We start from the raw sequence: 21,729 nt of genomic DNA, 5'->3' as shown, positions 1-21,729 counted from the left end.
CAGACATTTACTAAGCTGGGATTTTGGCAATTCTTGTGATTGAAAAGCAAGTACTATGTGAAAACCATGTTGAACATGAAATGATGATATCCAAGCTGATTTTAAAAGTTTAAAACATTGAGGAGGAACATGTATCACATAAGTAAGCAATATAATAAGTAAGTGAAATATAAATATACTTTCCTCAATTTATGTATACAGTTTTTTTTTCAGGTTGCCACTAAGCTGTTAGGACATAAAGAGTTTCTAAGACTTCCAGGGAAGATGGCCAAGAGGACTGTAAGCTCACCTCATTCCATGGATACAACTAGATAACACCCATAAATAGTGTAAATAGCCCAGAACACAACCTAAAGACTGGCAGAACCAACTCTCTGCCTCTAAATGTAAAAGAGTTACACTGAAGAGGGCAGGAAGGGCACAAAAGCTATCAGGAGATAAATGGACCTACAGGTCCATCTATGGGAGTAGGGACACTGCAGGCATGGAAAGAGGAGAGAAACAGATTCTCACACAGGGGAGCCCACATGGGAAGATGAATCCCCATAACATTTGGCTTTGAAAACCAGAGGGGCCGGGGATCCCTGGGTGGCGCAGCGGTTTGGCGCCTGCCTTTGGCCCAGGGCACGATCCTGGAGACCCGGGATCGAATCCCACGTCGGGCTCCCGGTGCATGGAGCCTGCTTCTCCCTCTGCCTATGTCTCTGCCTCTCTCTCTCTCTCTCTCACTATCATAAATAAATTTAAAAAAAAAGAAAACCAGAGGGGCCAAATTTCATGAGTTCTTACAATTAGCAGGACTTAAAAGCTAGAACCTTAAAAAATCAACAGGCTCAGGGCACCTGGGTGGCTCAGTTGGTTAAGCATCTGCCTTCAGCCCAGGTCATGATCTCAGGGTCCTGGGATTGAGCCCCGAATCAGATTCCTTGCTCAGTGCGGAGTCTGCTTCTCCTTCTGCCCCTCTCCCTGCTCATGCTCTCTCTCTCAAATAAATAAATAAAATCTTTCTTAAAAAAATCATCAAGCCCATGGAAGAGCCAGGAGGGCAAGAGGAAACTGAGTCCTGCACTTAAAGAGACAGCATAACAAACAGCCCTGCAGAGATACAGCACGGAAACAGCAGTTTGAAAAACACTTTGGAGGTATGAGAGGAAGACTTGTTTACTAATCTCAGAGCACATGCTATAGGAATAGGGATCATTGGGACACTTCTCCAAGAACAAAGGAACTTTAGGGCACCGTCTCCCACTCTAACCCCCCAGCCTAGACACATGGACATCTGTAGGAACTAATGCAATGTTAGCACTCACTGCCTAACTTGCTAACAGTGATCCCTCCGCTGTGTTTCAACACACATATCAGACAATCCTGAGGCTCCAGGTTCTGGTGAACAAGAGACATTGCGCTGCAGGGCACTATAGGACTTCTTCTTCATAAGGACAGTACTTTGAAAAGCAGAAGACAAAGCTGAATTTCCTAACACAGAGACACAGACAGGAAAAATGAGAACACAGAGGAAAATGTCTGAAATGAAAGAACAGGGAATAATCACAGCAAGAGACCTAAATGAAATGGAGATAAGTAATATGCCTGATAAAGAATTTAAAGTAATTGCCATAAAGACCCTCACTGGATTTGAGAAAAGAGTGGAGGATGTCAATGGTACCCTTAACAAAAAATAGAAATCATAAAAAAGAATAAATTAGACTTGAAGAACTTGATAATTGAAATTCAAAACACACTAGATGAAATATATGGACTAGAGGAAGCAGAAAATATCAGTGACCTGGAGGACAGAGTAATGGAAAGCAATCAAGCTGACAGGTGAGAGAAAAATAACAATAAAAAATAAGAATAGACTTAAGGAACTTAGCCAGAACATCATGCATAAAAACATTTGCCTTATAGAGTTCTCAGAAGGAGGAGAGAGAGAAAATTTATTAAAGAAACAATAGCTGAAAACTTCCTAAATCTGGCGAAAGAAACAGAAATCCAGATGCAGGAGGTACAGACAGCCTTCAAAATCAGCCCAAAGAGGTCCACAACAATACACATAATAATTTAAATGGCAAATAGTAGTATGATGAGAGAGTTTTAAGAGCACTAAGAGAAAAGAAAACTGTTACATACAAGGCAAATACCTTAAGCTAATTTTTTAGCAGACATTTTGCAGGCCTGAAGGGAATGACATGATATATTCAAAGTGCTCAAAGAAAAAAACTGCAGCCAAGAATACTCTATCTAAAAGGCTAGCTTTAAGAAAAGAAAGAGACATATAGTTTCCTAAACAAATAAAAGTTAAAGGAATTCATCACCACTAAACCAGCACTACAAGAAATGGTAAAGGGGACTCTCTGACTGGAAAGGTGAGACCAGAAGTAATTTCTCTGACATCTGCCATAGTGACATTTTTCTAGATATGTCTCCTGAGGCAAGGGAAATAAAAGCAGAAATAAACTACTGGGACTACATCAAAATAAAATGCTTTGCACAGCAAGGAAATAATCAACACAACTAAAAGACAACCTACTGAATGGGAGAAGATATTCTCAAATGACATACCCAATAAAGGGTTAGTACCCAAAATATATAAAGAACTTGTACAACTCAACACCAAAAAACAATCTATTTAAAATTTAAAAATGGACAGAAGACAGGAACAGACATTTCTCTAAAGAAGACGAACATATGGCAAACAAACACATAAAAAGATGCTCAACATCACTCATCATCAGGGAAATGCAAATCAAAACAACAATAAGATATCATCTTACACTTGACAGAATGACTAAAATAAAAACCACAATGAGTTTTGGCAAGGATGTAGAGTAAAAGGAACCCTCATGCACTGTTGGTGGGAATTCAAACTGGTGCAGCCACTGTGGAAAACAGTAGGGAGTTCCTCAAAAAATTAAAAATAGAATTACCATATGATCCAGTAGTTCCACTACTAAATACCAGTACTACTTGGTATTTAACCAAGGAATATGAAAACACTAATTTGAAAAGAAATGCATTCCTCTGTTTATTGTGGCATTACTTACAATAGCCAAATTATAGAGTCTATCAGTAGATGAATAGAAAAAGAAGATGTGATATATATCATATATATGTAATGGAGTATATATATGTATACACACATATATATGTATAGTGTGTGTATATATATATATATATATATATATATATATATATATATATAATATATGATGAAATATTCCTCAGCCATAAAAAAAGAATGAAATCTTGCCATTTCCCATGACATGGATAGATCTAGAGAGTATGGTGCTAAGTGAAATAGTTCAGTCAAAGAAAGGCAAACATACGATTTCACTCAGCTGTGGAATTTTAAGAAAAAAAAAGCAAATAAAATAAAAAAGAGACAAACCAAAAAAGACTCTTACCTATAGAGAACAAACTGATGGCCACCATAGGGGAGGTGGATGGGGGGATGGGTGAAATGGGTGAAAGCGATTAAGAGTACACTTATCTTCATGAACACTGAGTAATTTAGGGGATTTTTGAATCATTATACTGCACACCTGAAATGAGTATAACACTGTATATTAACTACACTGAAATTAGAAACAAACTGCAAAAAATACCACTTACCAAATTGTTTGAAATTAACTACTAATTTGTTTGAAATTGAGATCTTTTGGTCTGGTGGGGGTGGAAAGTGAACATAATTATTGAGACACTAAGTGATCTGTGAACAGAGGAATTTGGGGAACCTCTGTGAACAGATTATAGCACACATTTATTTTGTGAGTAGAAAGTAGAAAGAGGGGCAGTCCAATATCTGGGCAGGCAGGCATTGCACCATCTGAATGGGCATGTGAATGGGAAGAAAGTGTCACAAAACAGAAATGGAGCAGCTCTAAAGAAAAACTATAGACCTAAAACAGCCATGAGTCCATTAGACTTCAGGCTCTGTGAGGAAAGACAGAGACTATGTGAATTTAATTCTCTTGTGATTTCTCCATTTCTAGCATATTTTCTGACAGAGCAAACATTTTCTGAAGGAAGAATGAATGGTATCTTTTTTCTAGCATTATCTCAATAGTTCAGTTTGGTCAGCTGGCAAATAAAGTTGATAATTGCACTTCTTGTCTTTAGCCATCTAAAATGTAAAGACTGTGTTTGATTATATCGTAGCTCACAAGCACTGCTCTCTGAGCCAACAATGACTGCCTCTGTAGTTTAGGGACACCTTTACTCTGATACTACTTATGACCTAAACTGGGGATACCTAAACACCTCCATTGGGAAATAAATTTAGTATCAGGCTCAAGACAATTGATGACTTCAGAACACTGCTGTTGGGGACATTGATATTGATTCATTGATTTTTTTTTTTACTTGTCTTGTCTTGGTTAATTTAAGTATAATTAGGAGTTTGTACTACAGCCTTTACTTGCTAAGCAATTGGTCTTGAGCTTGTTTCTGACCCCTGGTAATCTGAAATGCCATATGACTCACACCTGAGACACACAAAGGGATAGAAGGGAACTTCCTCAATGCAGTATAGAGTATTTAAGAGAACTTTATACAGCATATCAGACATTATGGCAAAAACGGTGGTAGTGTTTACTTTAAAATCAGGAACAAGATAGTATAGCTCACTATCAGTATTTGTATTTTTCATGGGCCAGAAGTCCTTGCAGTGTAGGAAACAATGAAAAGAAGCACAAAGTGTAAGTTTTGGAAAGCTTGAAACAAAAAGTTATTATTTATACATGATAAAATGGGCTATATCAAAAACTAAAAAAGTAACCACAGATAAAGTATCAGAACGTGCTTAGAAAAGTAAGGCTACTGGATGTAAAACATTGAAGTTCATTTCTATATACCAGTATCAAAAAACTAGAAAGTACAATTCAATATCAAACAACTTATAAGAGAAATTTTTTACAAGTCAGTTTCCATTTTCTGCTTCTAGTATGATGGAATAAATGTGGGTTTTTTTGATGGAATAAATGTAAAAGGTACTAGTTCTTCTAAAACAACTAGAAAGCTGGAAAGTATTTTTAACAACTGTTTACAAACATTAGACAATAGAAAGGGAATGACTTTTACCCTGGGGAGGAGTGAAAATAATGAGATGAGCTTTCTGATCATTTTGTCTCTCTTCCTGGAGACACTCTCTGGACCAAAAGCACAAGGAGTGGAAAGCTAAGCACAGAATAGACATTTCACTGATTTAAGAAGATAGATATTGGCATTTGGGAAGGCTGAGGCACTTGACATTTGTGAACAAAAGGGATCTATTCAAAGAAAGTGTTCTAGAGTATTTGTAGGTGATTCCCCGAGTCTGTTGCACAATACTGACACCCATGAAGAAGGTGAAAATCCGTGGTGAAATCAAAATAAAATAGCTCTGAGACAACAATTCTCAGAGATTTCCCAGGGCAGCAAAATAGTCTGATTCTAAGCAGCTAGTGTGAAATTTGCCATGCATCTAAATAATTCAGTTGAGATCCCACTGGTGTCATACCTTAGAGACAGGACTATGCAAGCCCTAGAGAAGTGCCACCCCAAACTCATGCCACAAAGCCTAAAACTGGCTTCAAAAGAATCAGGCTGATCCAAAAGTACACTTAATGCCAATCATAACACAATCCAATACTGGCTAAAGCAAGATAACAAATTTCCACTATTTGGCAGCATAAACTTCACACTCTTGAAGCATCCAATTCCTATTAATAGACATGCAAAGAGGCAGGAAAATGTGACCTATAGCTTGAAGGAAAATAAGTCAATAGGAACCGACCCAGAAATTAGAAAGATGGTAGAATTTGCAGACAAACATTTTAAACAGCTGTTGTAAAGATGCCCAAGGAATTCCAGAAACACAGGAAAATAAGGAGAGAAACCAGGGCTGCAAAAAGAGCCAAATGAATATTCTAGTGGTGAGCAATATATTATTGAGAATGAAAATCTTACTGGATGAGAAAATCAGTGAGTTAAATACTGGAGAATAAAGGATAGACTCTTTAAGATACAGAAACAGAAACTATCCAAACTGAGCTACCATGTTAGAAAATAATGAATAAATTTGGCAGACCATCAGGGAATCTGGTTAACATATGTATGACTGTAATATCAGAAGTGAACAAGGGCAAAAAATTTAGAAAATAATGGCTGAAGTTTTCCAGGTTTGAAAAGAAGTATTAATACAGATCCAAGAATCTCAGCAAACTTCAAGCAGGAAAAAAAAAAACACCACCAAAGCACATCATGATCAAATAACTGAAAACCAGTAACAAGGAAAAAAGTCATTCAATCAACCAAAAGAAGGATAAATACACAAAGAGAAAGAATTATTTTTAAAAAATTAGTTTATTTTAGAGAGAGAGAGAGATAGTATAAGCAGGAAGGGAAGAAGCAGAAGGAGAAAGAAAAATCTCAAGCAGATGCCCCACTGAGTGCAGAGCTCCATGTGGGGCTCCATCTCATTACCTTAAGATCACAACCTAAACCAAAACCAAGAGTCAGATGTTCAACGAACTGCGCCATCCACGTACCCCAAGAAAAGATTCTTTTTAAAAGATGGCAGGTATAGGATCAGAAAAGAAATGTATACCGGAAGACAGTGAAACTCAGTAAGTGCTGAAAGAAACAACAAAAAAATGTTAGAAGGCACAATGAAAACACAAGATTAGTCAAACAAAAGCTGTGATAATTCAGTGTCAGTGGTCATGGATTACAAAAACTAGTTAAAGGAGGTTCTTCAGATTGAAGGCAAAATTATATCAGTGATGATTTAAAATTATATGAAAGAATCTCAAGCAATAAACATGAATAATATTTGGGTGAATACAGTAGTTACATTTATCATTGACTTACCATCTGAAACAACAAATAAACCATGCAAGTATATTAAAATTGATCCTTCAAATACTGGACACTGGGTAATTATGGCCATTGATCTCCAAGAATCAGAGAAGAAATAATCTGTTCCCTAATATTGCCCAAGTAGTGCCTAGAGCAAATCCCCAGGCCACAGAGAATAGAATGGGCGACTCTAGTGGAATACAGCAGTCTCCCTGAGTTGAAGAGATGGAGCTGGGAGTCTGGGGAGGTCAAGGCAGCTAGAATTCATAGGGACAAGTAGGGAAGGGAGTACTGCACAAAGAAGTCCATATCTGCAAAGCAATCTCCCGGAGTATTTTGTTTAAAGATTTTTAATATTTACTTGAGAAGAGAGAGAAAGCATGAGCAGGCAGGGAGGAACAGAGGGAGAGGGAGAAGCAGACTCCCTGCTGAACAGGAAGCCCAACTCAGGGCTCAATCCCAGAACCCTGGGATCACAACCTGATCCAAAGGCAGACACTTAACAGACTGAGCCACCCAGGTACCCCTCTCCTAGAGTACTTAGTTAAATATTGATCATTACATATGTGTGAGGTTGCAGAAAGAATCATAATAAAAGAATTACAGAGAACAATCTTCAGAGCTTATACAAGGCTAGGCATAAAGCCCATTCCCACTATCCAGAGTGAACAATCTCATAATTAAGAGCATCGAGTAGATTCTCAGAAGTTTTTTGTTTGTTTTCATTTTTGTTTTTAACTCAGGAACGGGAAAAAATAAGTAAGACTAGACTAAACACTGCTTTCGTGTCACCTAACAACAATAAAAATAATACCCAAAGGTATAAAACTTTTTCCATGTAATTTAAATATGTCCCAGAATGAAGCTTAAGAACATTTTTAGGAATGCCGGCATATCCATCACCAAACAAGATGAAATTCACAATGGCTGTTATCCAGCCAAAATTAACAAGGCATGCAATAAATAAGGAACATAGAAACTTAACAATGAAAAACATTTATCAGTCATATACGACTCCAAGTTGATATTATACATTAGGTAGACAAAGACATGAAAATAGTTATTGGTATAATTTCCATATTTTAAGAAGTTACAGAAAAATTGAATATATTACATAGAGACATGGAAAATATAAATAGATCCAAATAAAATTCCTAGAGAAAAAAATCCCAACGTCTAAGATAAAAAAAATACACGGAATGTTATTAACAGCAGAGCAGACAGTGCAAAATAAAGGATTAGTGAATGCAAGTGTTGTAATAGAAACTATCTGAAATGAAGCAGAGGGGAAAAATAAATAGGGCATACATGCACAATAAAAAAAATCCAAACTGCCAATATATGTGGAATTCGAGTTCCTGAAGGAGAGGAGAAAGTGGGGGAACAGAAAGAATATTTGAGTCAATGACTCCAACGTTGATGAAAATATTCAACTTACAGTTTCAGGAAACTGAATGAACTCTAAACATAAGACACATGAAGAAAGTGACCTTAAGTTACGCTGAAATCAAATCATGTAAACACATCAATAAAGAGAAAATCTTTAAAGCATTTAGAGGAGAGAACATGCTTATTATATGCACCAGAACAGAGATAAGAATGATGATAGATTTCTTATTGAAAATATGAGCTAGAACACGGTGGAGCACAAATTCCTTACTCAGTGAAAGTTTTTTTTTTTTTTTTTCAAAAATGAAGATGAAGAAAGCGGAGGTGGAAGGGACTTCCAGTATGTTGAATGACCATCTTGGTCATTACTGTCCTGGAAAAGCAGTAATAAAAATGGACAAAATTATTAAAAAAAAAAACAACTACAATTTAAAGACTCTGGAAATTTGTCAAAGGCATTAAACAATGTAAGAAGTGTTCAAGAAAGTTTGCTGTACTTAGTAAGAACAGTTGAAATCCATGGTGTTTTTACCTAGGGCCGCTCCCAACACAACCACCCCTCCTGATGCTGTAATGAAGAAATATGACCGGGCAGTAGGAGGACTGAGCCCTAACCGAAGAACTAGCAACATGCACCTGACTGGATTCCTAAATTGCTGTGGACCAGTGACTCCAACATGCCTCATGCTTTCCTCCTTTTGCAAAGGAAAATCTGTGGCTGTCAAACATTTCGTGTTGGCGTTTGTATGTTTGTGTGTGGGTGTGAGTGACAGATAACATCTCTTTAATTCACAAGATTTTCAAATCAAGAGGAGCTATACTTGACAACATGTATATGTTGATTAGGTATGACAGCTGAGCAGCCTCATCCAACATAGGACAGATCTAGGTGGGAAATTGGGTCTTGAGTTTGAACCTGTTACTTAATGGGATGAGAGTCTGGGGGTTCTGTAAGAGGCACATGTGAATTTTGTATGTAAGAGAAATGTGAATTATTTTGATCAGTGGACAGATTGTGGTAAATGGCAGATCCATGGCAAATATATGTCACATGTATATTACAATGTGAGTGATGTCTCCTCCCTCTGATGTCCCTCCCTCCCTCCTCCCTCCCTCCCTCCTCTCCTCTCCTCTCCTCTCCTCCTTAAAAGTCTTTAAGTCTTTGAGGTTTCTGTTCTCTCCCAGTTGAATCTGGGTAGGGAATTGTAACTTCTCTGACCAACACAGTGTAGTAGAAATAATGTTGTGTGATTTCGGGGTAGGTCATAAAATGGATATAGTTTATATATGTTCTTCCTTTTTCTTGAGATAGTTGCCCAGACACCATGTTCTGAGGAACTCTAGGTCACATGGAGATGCCATATGTAGGATTACCAACTGATAATACAAACTAAGGTCCCAATGGAGAGTTGGCATTAACTTACACATTAGTATAAGTGTCTTCAAAGGATTATAATTCTCAGGTATTGGGTCTTCCAACTGGGGTCCCAGACATCACTGGGGCCCCAGTAAGACAAGGCATTTCTACTAAGCCCAGTGTTAATTCCTGTCCCACAGAATATGTAATCCAACAATTTTTTGGATCGATTTTTATCTAGCCTTAGTCAAACAAAAAGATTTTCTTGGCACAGGCAAAAATGGGTCACAAAATGCATGAACTATAAAAGAAAAAAGTTAACAAATTTGACATTCTGAAAATCATACTTTTATATACTTAAAGGTGCCATAAAGAAAGTGAAAAGCTAAGCCACTGAATAGGAAAAAAATAATAAGGCCCAAAAAAAAAATTAAAAAAAAAAAAAAAAAAAAAAAAAAAAAAAAAAAAAAAAAAAATAAGGCCCCCAAAAGTTTTGTTTTTCTTTCATGAGCATATTTTTATACAAGCATACTAATTTTATATATTGCAAGGCAGATTAATAAAGCTTATTTTTTCATATTAAAAATGAATAGGAAGATATACTTGAATACATATATCTTTAAAAGAACATTTTAGCCAAAATATAAAGATTCTTTTTTTAAAGGCTTTATTCATTTTTTGAGAGGAAAAGAGAGCACAAACAGGGGGAGGGGCAGAGGTTAGAGGGAGAAGCAGACTTCCCACTGAGCAGGGAGCCCAACTCAGAACTCCATCTCAGGACCCCAAGATCATGACCTGAATCGAAGGCAGACATTTAACCAACTGAGCCACCCAGGTGCCTCTACAATTCTTTATTAAGAACTCTTGTACATTGCTGGTGGAAGTTAAAAATGTTGCCACTGGTGCCAGAGTCCTTTGTCTTTCTTTTACTACCTGCAGGTGCCAGGGATGCCCAGCAGACCTGCTACTGGAGGCTCTGGCAGCCCAACTCACCTACTTGGTGTGAGCCTGGCACGAGGTCCCTGGCCCTTGGGGCACTTGCTCAGGTCAATTTTTCTATAACTTCATGGAGAGAAGGGACTTGGAGGCATGGCTTGGTAACATTTCTGTTACATGTCTTTCTCTAAGGGACTGGCAGAAAAATTAAACTCTGGATCACCCGATTAGTCTGAGTGGGGCAGTCCAGCTCAGGCATCTCTCCAATAACTTGGAGACTTTTTCAAACTCCTCCCCCAGGAGCTCCATTTTTATTTGTTAAAATGGCTCAATCCTCGGGCTTGACTCACATGCTGCCTCATGTCTAAACAGTGGAAGAAGGTGATAAGTGCCCATACAGAGGTGTCACAAACCACATGTAAAAATTTGAGCTGGTACATAGATGATTCTGTTCAGAATGCCTTGCACTGGTAGAAGCTTTGAAGGCCTATTTGAGAAAGAGGCAACTGGAGGACCTTGAAGCCTTTGAGACCTCATCATTAATTGGACACAGTGCCAGAGCGTATGTGCTCTACTACAAAGATGCATTTCTCTGCACACGGTCAGATGACTTGTCTGCAAAACTGTGGTATGTGAGCACAGGGGAGTGCATTTATGACATTCAGACCCACAGTGGTGCAGCAGTGAGGTTTGATGAGCAGAAGCTTGTGACAGACTCCTTTGACAACACTGTGGCCTGTTGGGAATGGAGTTCTGGAGCCAGCACCTAGCACTTCTGGGGGCACACAGAGGCGGTATTTAACATTGACTACAATGATGAACTAGATACCTTGGTGAATGGATCTGAAGATTTCACTGTGGAAATAAGAGCTTTGTCTCCTGGGACAAGCCTGAAAACACTCAATGGCGCATGGAATGGGTCACCAAGGTGGTTTTGCAAAAGTGCGAAGTCTTTTTTGCACAGCCCTGGAGACTACATACCCCCACGTGTGGACAAATATGAGATCAAGATTTGGCCAACTGGGAGAGAAATCAATTGTAAGTGCTTAAAGATGTTGTCTGTCTCTGAGGACAGAAGTATCTGCCTGCAGCCAGGATTTCAGTTTGATGGCAGATACATTGTAGTTTGGCACTGCATCTCTACCCATGAGGCTTTGCCAGTTGTGATATTCGCAGGGTCATCAAGACTCCTGAGGTAGCAAACTTGGCCTTGCTTGGCTTTAAAGATATCTTTGCCCTGCTGTTTGACAACCATTCCCTGTATATCGTGGACTTGCAAACAGAGAGCCCAATTCTCTGCTGGCCTCTGCCAGAGTAGCAGAAATCAAGGATAAGCTCAAGCTTCCCGCGGGTGAAGCATCCTGGCTCGATGGATTGGATGGGCACAATGATATGGGCTTGGTTTTTGCCACCAGCATGCCTGACCACACCATTACCTGGTGTTGTGGTGTTGTGGCATGACTGATGCCACAAGCTTACCATCGCTGACTGACTTAGGTGCTAAGGGTGTGGGTTTTCAGTGCCCCCTCGATGGCAGTTAGTCAACTGCATGAACCAAAGTTCTCGCCTAACAGTATCATCACACAATGCACAATCATTTACCTGCATTTGCCCCAGGGCAGGGGTTCAGGGCCAAGGAAGGCTTGTTTTATTGGTATACAGCCTAGGACGCTAATGGGGTACACCATTGACTTCATTTGTACTTAGCTATGTTGTTCAGTATAGAAGGATGCATTTTGGGTCATATTTCTCAAATTTTAGTTTAAAGTAAAGAGAGTTATATGGTTCATTAATCTGCTCATTGGTTGCCTGTAAAACATACCCATCTTTAAAAAATTTTTTTAATAAAATGCTACTACCAGTTTGGATGCCATTTTAGCTATTTCTTATAAAGTAAAACATATATTTAACATACAACCCCACAGTTACAATCCTAGGCATATATCTAAGTTTAAAGAATACATATCTTCTCACAAAACATACGTTCAGCCATTTTCTGTTTGTGTTTTAATATTTCCATGGGAGGGTAATGAGGAGCTGGAGCTTCATAGCTCTTTTACTCCTGATATGTTTGCCATGTTTTAAGACAAACCATGAGAGACTCCTAACTTTAGGAAACAAACAAAGGGTTGCAGAAGGAGACGTGGGTGTGGGGATGGGGTAACTGGGTGATAGGAACTAAGGAGTGCATGTGATGAGATGAACACTGGATGTAATATGTTGGCACAGTGAATTTAAATAAAAAATTAAAAATTAAATAGAAATCAACTACACTGTGATATAATTTCATAGCAGCCTTATTAATAATTTCCAAAAATTGGAGAAAAAATCCAAACTTTTCTCACCAAATTATGAATGTGTAAACAAATTGAGGTGGGGGCCCCTGGGTGGCTCAGTGGTTGAACATCTGCCTTCAGCTCAGGTCATGATCCTGGATCCTGGGATCGAGTCCCCATCAGGCTCCTCACAGCCTACTTCTCCCTCTGCCTATGTCTCTGTCCATCTTCTCTGTGTCTCTCATGAATAAATAGCTAAAATCTTAAAAAGAAAATTGAGTTGTATCTGTCCAAAGGAATAATACTAAGTGATAAAAAGGAAGGAACTACTGATGCATTTAATTAAATAGATGTATCTTAGAAATGTTATGCTGGGGTGACTGGGTGGCGGGCACTGAGGGGGGCACTTGACGGGATGAGCACTGAGTGTTATTCTGTATGTTGGCAAATTGAACACCAATAAAAAATAAATTTATAATTAAAAAATAAAATAAAATAAAATCCAAAGAATACCCATCTCATCAGAACAAATAAAAAATCAAAATTACTCACTCAAAAAAAAAAGAAAATAGCTATATATGAAGTATGATTCACTTTATATGAAATTTTAGAAGAAGTCAAATGAATCTATAGTGACTCTGGGGCCAGGATTGTTGGGGGAATTGATTGAAAAGATTTAAGGGGAAACTGTTGGAGTGATGGAAATGTTTTCTGTATTGAGTATAACAGCAGTTATGCAGATATATACATTTGTCAAAACTCATGAATGTTTGCATATAACGTGTATATTTTATGTTATGTAAATCATACTCCAATAAAGTTTATATAATCGGATGTATCATCAATATCACAAATAATTAGGGAAATGCAAATGAAAACCATTGCCTACTAATTAGGATGGTGTTTCTGTCAGAGTTCTCTACGAAAACAGGACCAATAGGATGTACAGGTGTGATTGTGTGGTTGATTTAAAGGCATTGGCTCACAAGATTGTGGAGACTGGCGAGTTCACAAATTTCAAGGTGGGCCAGCAGAATGGAGATCCAGGGAAGAGTTGATACTGTGGTTGGGATCCAAAGGCATTCTGCTGCAGAGTTCCCTCTTCTTGAAAGGAGATCAGTCTGTTTCCATTAAGATCTTCCAGTGATTAGATGAGGCCCACCCACATCATGATGGGTAATCTAATTTATTCATTGTCTACTGGTTTAAATTTTAATAACATCTAAAAACAGACCTCCAAAGAAACATAAAGAATAATGTTTGAGGGATGCCTGGGTGGCTCAGCAGTTGGGCATCTGCCTTCGGCTCAGGGCATGATCCAGCAGTCCCAAGATTGAGTCCCGCATCCAGCTCCCTGCAGGGAGTCTGCTTCTCCCTTTGCCTGTGTCTCTGTCTCTCTTTGTGTTTCCAATGAATACATAAATAAATCTTTTTTAAAAAAGAATAATTTTTGGGATCCCTGGGTGGCGCAGCGGTTTGGCGCCTGCCTTTGGCCCAGGGCGCGATCCTGGAGACCCGGGATCGAATCCCACATCGGGCTCCCGGTGCGTAGAGCCTGCTTCTCCCTCTGCCTATGTCTCTGCCTCTCTCTCTCTCTCTCTCTCTCTCTCTCTATCATTAAAAAAAATAATAAAGTGGTACATTTAAAAAAAAAAAGAATAATTTTTGACCAGATATCTGTCTGTGGCCTAGACAAGTTGACACATAAAATTAACCATCACAGATGGCAGTTATTGAAAAAAATAATAACATGTTGGCAAGGATGTGGAGAAATTAGAAAGCTTGCAATTGTTTGGTGAAATGTAAACTAGTGCAGTCACTGTGGAAAACAGCATGGTGGCCCTTCAGAAAAACAAACATAGAATTACCTCATGATGTAACAAGTCCCCTTCTAGGAATATGCCCAGAGCAACTGAAGGCATGGACTCACAGAGACAGTTGTGCTAATGAAAAGAACCAGACTCAAAAGCCCACAGATTGTCTGATGCCATTTACATAAAATGTCCAGAGGAGGCAAACCTAAGGAGATATAAAGTATATCGGTCACTGCTTAGGCCTCAGAGACAGATGGAAAAGGTTAGAAGTTGAAGACTAACAGAACTGGGATTTTTTGGTTGGGTAAATAAAAGTGTTCTTTTTTTTAATTTCATTTATTTATGATAGTCACACAGAGAGAGAGAGAGGCAGAGACATAGGCAGAAGGAGAAGCAGGCTCCATGCACCAGGAGCCGGACGTGGGACTCGATCCCGGGTCTCCAGGATCGTGCCCTGGGCCAAAGGCAGGCGCTAACCCGCTGCACCACCCAGGGATCCCCATAAAAGTGTTCTAAAATTGATTGTGGCAATGGTGACACAATTCTGTGCCTATAGTAAAAACCATTGAATTGTACACTTTTTTTAAGATTTTATTTTTCATTAATCTCTACACTCAACGTGGGGTTAGAACTTACAACTCCAAGATCAAGAGCTGCATGCTTTACTGACTGAGCCAGCCAGGTGCTCTGAACTGTACACTTTATATGAGTGAATTGCATAGTATGTGAATTATATTTCAATAAAGATTTTTAAAAATCATAATATATGGCACTTATAGTTGAAGTAATAAAAGATATCTAAGAACATTATGGTGGCAGTTATAAAACTGTATTGAAAAATAACTAAAGATGACATAAGTAGATGGTAAAATTAATTTTGTTCTTGTATAGGAAAACCAATGCAAAATGTCACTTCTTCCAATATTCATCTATAGATTCAATGCATTCCAATGCAAGTAATGGCAGTGTTTTTCTTAGACATGATAACATGATCTTGGAATTCATGTGGCAAAGCTAGAAGCGAAGACACTGCTGAAGAAGTAAAATGAAAATATTGCTCTATCTAGAAAGTTTATATAAAATACAGAAATTGAGATGATATGGTGCTGGATCAGGGCTACATAAGTAGATCAGTGGATCATAATGGAAAAGAAGGAAGGAGGGAAATGAAGGAGGAAGGCAGTCTGGGAGGGAGGGAGGAAAGGAGGAAGAAGATAGATGATAATTGGACGATAGATAGATACATGACAAGGGTGCCATTGCAAGTAAAAGGAAAGGGAATGACCATTCAGTAAGTGATGAAATAGTGCTGAGAGAAATGTTTAGAGAGAAAGGTTTATCCATTTTAGATACAAAATATAAAGGTATATTCAATTGAAATACAAAAACCATACACCACACACACACAACAATAAATTCACAGTAGATTAAATGCTTAAATGTGAAAATCAAAACTTTCTTAGAAGAATGTATGGAAGAATATCTTTAAGATCTCAGGTAAGAATGGATTTCTTTATAAATCTACAAAATACAAATTCTATAAAGGAAAAGACAGATGCATTTGATTATGTTAAAATTAAGATAGTCTGTTCATCAAAAACACTATATAAAGACAAGTCAAAAATTAAATGAAGATATTTACAACAGTGCATATAATTGCCAAACTACTGATATAATAAATAACCCCTATGATTAAACATAGAAAACCACAAATGACTCAACACAAAATGGACTAACTCTATGAATAGAATTTCACATAAAATGAAGCTCAAAAATTACAGTAATATTTGCTAGTTTTCATTAGTGTTCAAGGAATTGAGAGTTAAAGGCACATGAAATACAGTTTTATACCTTCCAAACTACAAAAATAAAAAGCCTGCACATTCCAATTGTTTTCCAAAATATGAAGTAATAGGAACTCTTACATACTACCGTTGGGATTCAAATTTGGGAAACTACTTTGGAAAATAATTTGACATTATCTGAAAAATTCAAAAATTCACATATCTAGGAATCCTACTTTTATACATACACCTTTAGAAAACTTCTTACACATGAGTGCCATATGACATGGACAAGGAGGAGCCCAAATGCACATCAGCAGGAGAATGGATAAATAATGGTATATTCTATATGAATAAAAAAGAAAGCAACTCTGGCAGCATTCATAAATGGTTGATTTCAGATTCATAATGTTGGTTGAAAAGACCAAGTCATAGACGAGTACATATAGTATGCTACTGTTTATAAGTTCAAAGGTAAATAGTAGCTTTCTTGTTAATGATCTGTTCTGTGCATGGAGGTGTGTCATCCACATGGCACTATTCTTCCCAATTAAAAGTGGGAGCTATGTTTTCAAGATTCCTCCTCCCTATATAACTCTTCATTTGAGTTGGCCATTTGGAGAGCAGAAGTGAAACAGAAGCTAATACATTAGGAACTTTGTGGAAGGGAGTTATAGTGATAGACAAAGAAGCTTAGAGGACCCTATCTTGTCCTGCTCTTCTGTTCCATTCATTGCCAGCTCATCTTTCTGATGAATGGCCTTACCAATCAGTGGCAGGCTCAAGGGCATCAACAAGGGCTTGGGCATGGTCTCAGAGAAGCAGTTTCCACTAACGGAACAGCTATTGCAGAGATGACAGTTTCCATAGAACTCTCCATTAAATCTTTCATGGTATGAATTAGCAGCCACATGTGTTCTGTTTCTCAAATGTCCTCACATTCTCTGACATTCTCTTCCATCCACCCTTATTAATGATTCCGGTGGATGTAAGATCTGATTGCCACCGTAAACCATGTATTGACATTGGATTAGTCTGTTAGGGCCACAATAACAAAATAACACAGACTGGGTGGCTTACACAACAGAAATTTATTTTCTTACAGTTTAGTCCATAACACTCATAATATGTGTCATGGTCCTGTTTTCCTGACACATCTACACATGTAATCCCACTATAATAAGAAGCAATGAAACTATAAACACACAAATGAGGATAGTAGTTACTCTGGGCAGAAATATTTCATTTAGCACCTTTTTTAGCAAAACTCCATTTCCTGGGTGCTCTTTGCCCAAAGAAACCATTCAGTTAATATTTTCCTCTGTGACCTGGGAAGTGTCTTAAACCATTGCTAACTCATCATTTTTCATCCTTTTCACTCTCTTCAAAACTGTCCATTTTCCTTTCTTATCTCTCTCATTTCACAAATCTTTTCACTTATAGAAGAGAAATTGTGAAGTCGTGACTCCCAGGCCACATCTTGGCTACAGATACATATTTTGTTTAGTCCATAATTTAAAAAATGGTTAAACATGTAATGAGTTAACTGCCAACATTTTAAAATTGGGAGATTTTACATTGCAATCTAGACTTCTGACTTTTCTCACAGTTGAAAGATCTGGAAATATTGACCATATATACTCCTGTAGTGGCAGCTGGATGGCAACTGTGCTCTGTAGTTGCGTGATCCAGTTCTCTACAACCCCCCACACTATATCGTCTTACATGCAGCCAGCTTCCTTCACTTGTTGGTATTTTATTGATTCTTGCACTGTTGGCATGTGAGCTGGTCACCACAATCCCTGGTAAAAAAAGTTAGCATACACAATATTTTCTTCATTTTCAGTTGTTCATGACTCCAAGACAATGTGTTCATTCTCTCCTGATCCCTACTCTCAGGAGAAAATGCAGCTGATCCTAGTGCTTTAAAGATTGAATCATTTATGACTGATTAGTAGATTAGTTGTCAGCTCTCCCAGGAATATCTTCATTTTTAACAAGGTTACCTGGAGAAAGGAGAAAACTCCGCTATGCATCCCACTGCTCATTTGCTTTGCTTTTCATTCAACTCACATGTTATTTGCTTGATGTTATTTTCCACAGTAGGTAAGTTCTTATGCGGGCAGAAATCATGTCTGTTTTTTTTTTTCACTGCTGTTTTTCCAGTATTATCTCAATCTGTATCATTCAGCCCTGAATAAATATTTTTGAATGAGTAAAAGGATGAAATGAGTATTATATCCCTGTTTTTCTTAATAATCTTGGTTTGAAGCAAGCATGATGATTGCTGTCTAGATTAGCTTTGTTTGATAGCAACTAATCCAGAAGACTAATCCTATGGAGTTGGTTTTGTACCCTTATCTAATCTACTGAACCAGATTTAAATAAGATAATTTTTCAGCAGATCACAGAAATTGTATCTCTGAGTAAACACTTGTTGGTTCACAACTTGGGAGTTTCCCAGGTGAAATTCGAAATTGGCATGTACTATGGAGAAAGAGACCACTCTGGAGTGGTAGGTGACAGGTTTAATATACAAGGGAACTTACATATGGGGCTTGTCTTGGATGGCCACAAGACAAGTAGATCTCTGCATCTGCCCAATAGAATATTAAAAGTTTATATCTCTATACAATTATATATTAATAATATGTATCTCAGCTGGGTTCAGTTATATACACAGTCCAGAGTGTCTCAACATCACGTTACTGTCTCAAGGCTACATTCTTAAAATGGCTCCTGGTGTGAAATGATTGGTGGAATGTATATTCCAAGGACAGAGAAGTAGGTGAGCAACCGCCAGTTCCCCTGGTTCAGCATTAAGGTAAACAGACAGTCACATCATCTCAATGACCTACTTCGACACCATTATGCAGGAGGAGTGTATTTAGATAAAATGCAAAAGAGTTTCTAATGCCTTATGATCAACCCAACCTCCTTTAAAAAGTGTGTGTGTGTGTGTGTGTGTGTGTGTGAGAGAGAGAGAGAGAGAGAGAGAGAGAGAGAAACAGAGACAGAGAAGCAGAAAGATAATGATTGGTTCTGTCCTCTGTGCTATTAAATGCCTAAACACAACAGGAGAAATAGGCTCCACCAAACTAGAGACTAGGGAACAAAGCAAAAATTTTCAAGAACCCGAAAGAAGATACAGACTAGGGCTTGGAAATATTAGAAGATCTGAATTTTAAGTTTGGCCAAAGTGCTCTTTCAATTTGCACAATCTATTGATTAAGTGCCTCAACAAATTAAATCAAAATTGCATTTCTCATTTCAAAAAGTCTTTTTCCATTTATCCAAACAAGCATGACTTTACTTTAAATACATTTTATCCATTATAGGTTGGTGTAATGTAATTTACAGATCGGTCTCAGAGAGCAGGATTGGAATGGTGAGCTATTTTAAGTCATTTGAAGATTTCATTTGAGGCCAAAGATCCTTTCTATACTCATCATTAGGTGAGCAAATTGGAGTGCCTACTGAATTGGCTTCTCTTTTTTTCCTCCTCAGCTTTACTGAAGTATAATTGACAAAATTGTAATATATTTAAAGTGTGAAACCTTGATGATTTGATATATGTATACATTGTGAAACAATCCCCCTCATCGAGTTAATTAACATATCCACTGCTTCACTTTTTTGGAGGGAGGTGAGTACATTTAAGTTCCACTCTTTTAACAAATTACACTCAGACAATACAGTATTACCAACTGTAGTGATGATGTTGCACGTTAGATCCTCAGAACTTATTCATCTTATAACTGAAAGTTTGTTATGATTTTACCAAGGTCTCCCTATTTCCCCTACTCCTGATAATCATTTTTTTGTTCATTGTTTCACTGCATTCAACTTTTTAAAAAATTCCACATATAAGTGATACCATGCAGTATTTGTCTTTCTCTGTTTGGCTTATTTCATTTAGCATAATGCCCTCCAAGGTCATTCATGTTGTTGCAAATGACAGGATTTCTTTTTTTTTAAAGGCTGAATAACACTCCATTGTGAAAAAAAAAAAACACTCCATTGTGTGTGTGTGTGTGTGTGTGTTACATTTTCTTGATTCACTTTTCTATTGGCAGACACTTAGGTTGTCTCCATACCTTGGCTATTATGAATAAGGTTGCAGTGAACATTGGGAATACAGACATCTCTTTGAGATAATGGTTTCATTTCCTTTGGATATATACACAGAAATGGGATTGGTGGATCAAATAGTTCTTTTTTTAATTTCTTGAGGAACCTCTGCATAGAGTCCTACAGTGGCCATACCAGTTAACATTTTCACCAACAGTGTATGAGACAACTTAGATAATGGGAGACAATATTTGCAAGCCACATATCCAATAAAGGGGTAACATCCAAAATATATAAGGAACTCATACAACTCAATAGCTAAAAAACCCCAAACAACCCAATTTAAAAAAGGACAAAGGAACTGAATAGAAATTTTTCCAGAGAAGACATACAGATTACCGACAGGTACATGAAAAGGTGCTCAACATCACTCATCATTGAGAAAATGCAAATCAAAACCACAATGAGACATCACCTCACACCTGTTAGAATGGCTATCACCAAGAAGACATGAGACGACAAAAGCTGGCAAGAATGTGGAATAAAGAAACACTGAAACTGGCTTCACTTTTAAAATAGCTCATAGACATTAATTTTGTTACTATTTTCTCTGAGAAAGCCCACTATAACAGTAAAAGTATAACAATGCATGAACATGACCTTTCTGCTCACCAGCATAGATATCAGGAGAGCACCGTAGTAAGACTAGCTGAAATTATTGTTCATATTTTCCTCTCAGGGAAAAATATGCCTTTTAAAATGTAAAACCAATCTTAGTTTGAAGGCCATGCAAACACAGGATGTAAGCTCTCAGACAGTGGTTTTTCTGACCTCTGTCCCAAGGCAAAGCTGATTCATTTACTCATTCACCTATTTGCTACTAGGCTTTGGAGAAATCACTTCACTTATGTAAACCTCAGACTCCTTATTTATCTTTATCGAATGATGTGTTAGTAAATATTTCACAGCTGGCTGGAAGATACGTTTTTGTAGCATTTGTTGGGGACAGGTACGTTTCTGTAGCATTTGTTGATTTGCAAAGCGCTAATACTTCTACTATGGCCAATTTCAAGCTATTGCCATGACACCACTGAACATAGACTTGGTGAGAGATGCACAAAATTGGTTCTTACAAGCTGATGTCAATCAGGGCACTGACACTATTTCTCTTGTCTACTTCACTGGATTGTTTTAAGAATCAGAATCAGGGTGCCTGGTGGCTTAGTTGGTTAAACGTCTGCCTTTGGCTCAGGTCGTGATCTCAG

General features: G+C 37.8%; 1 protein-coding gene and 1 pseudogene across 4 annotated transcripts in view; one reads left to right on the top strand and one right to left on the bottom strand.

Annotated features, from left to right (window-relative positions):
- Positions 1–21,729, bottom strand: part of LOC112649444 (protein GUCD1-like) — a 61,988-nt gene that overhangs the window by 18,771 nt on the left and 21,488 nt on the right. The window lies entirely within an intron of this gene.
- On the top strand, positions 10,638–11,980 carry LOC112649443 (F-box/WD repeat-containing protein 2-like; annotated as a pseudogene).

Source organism: Canis lupus, chromosome X (assembly GCF_003254725.2).
Source record: "Canis lupus dingo isolate Sandy chromosome X, ASM325472v2, whole genome shotgun sequence".
NCBI lineage: Eukaryota > Metazoa > Chordata > Mammalia > Carnivora > Canidae > Canis > Canis lupus.
Note: the sequence above shows the minus strand (reverse complement) of the source record. Positions and strands in the feature narration are given on the sequence as shown.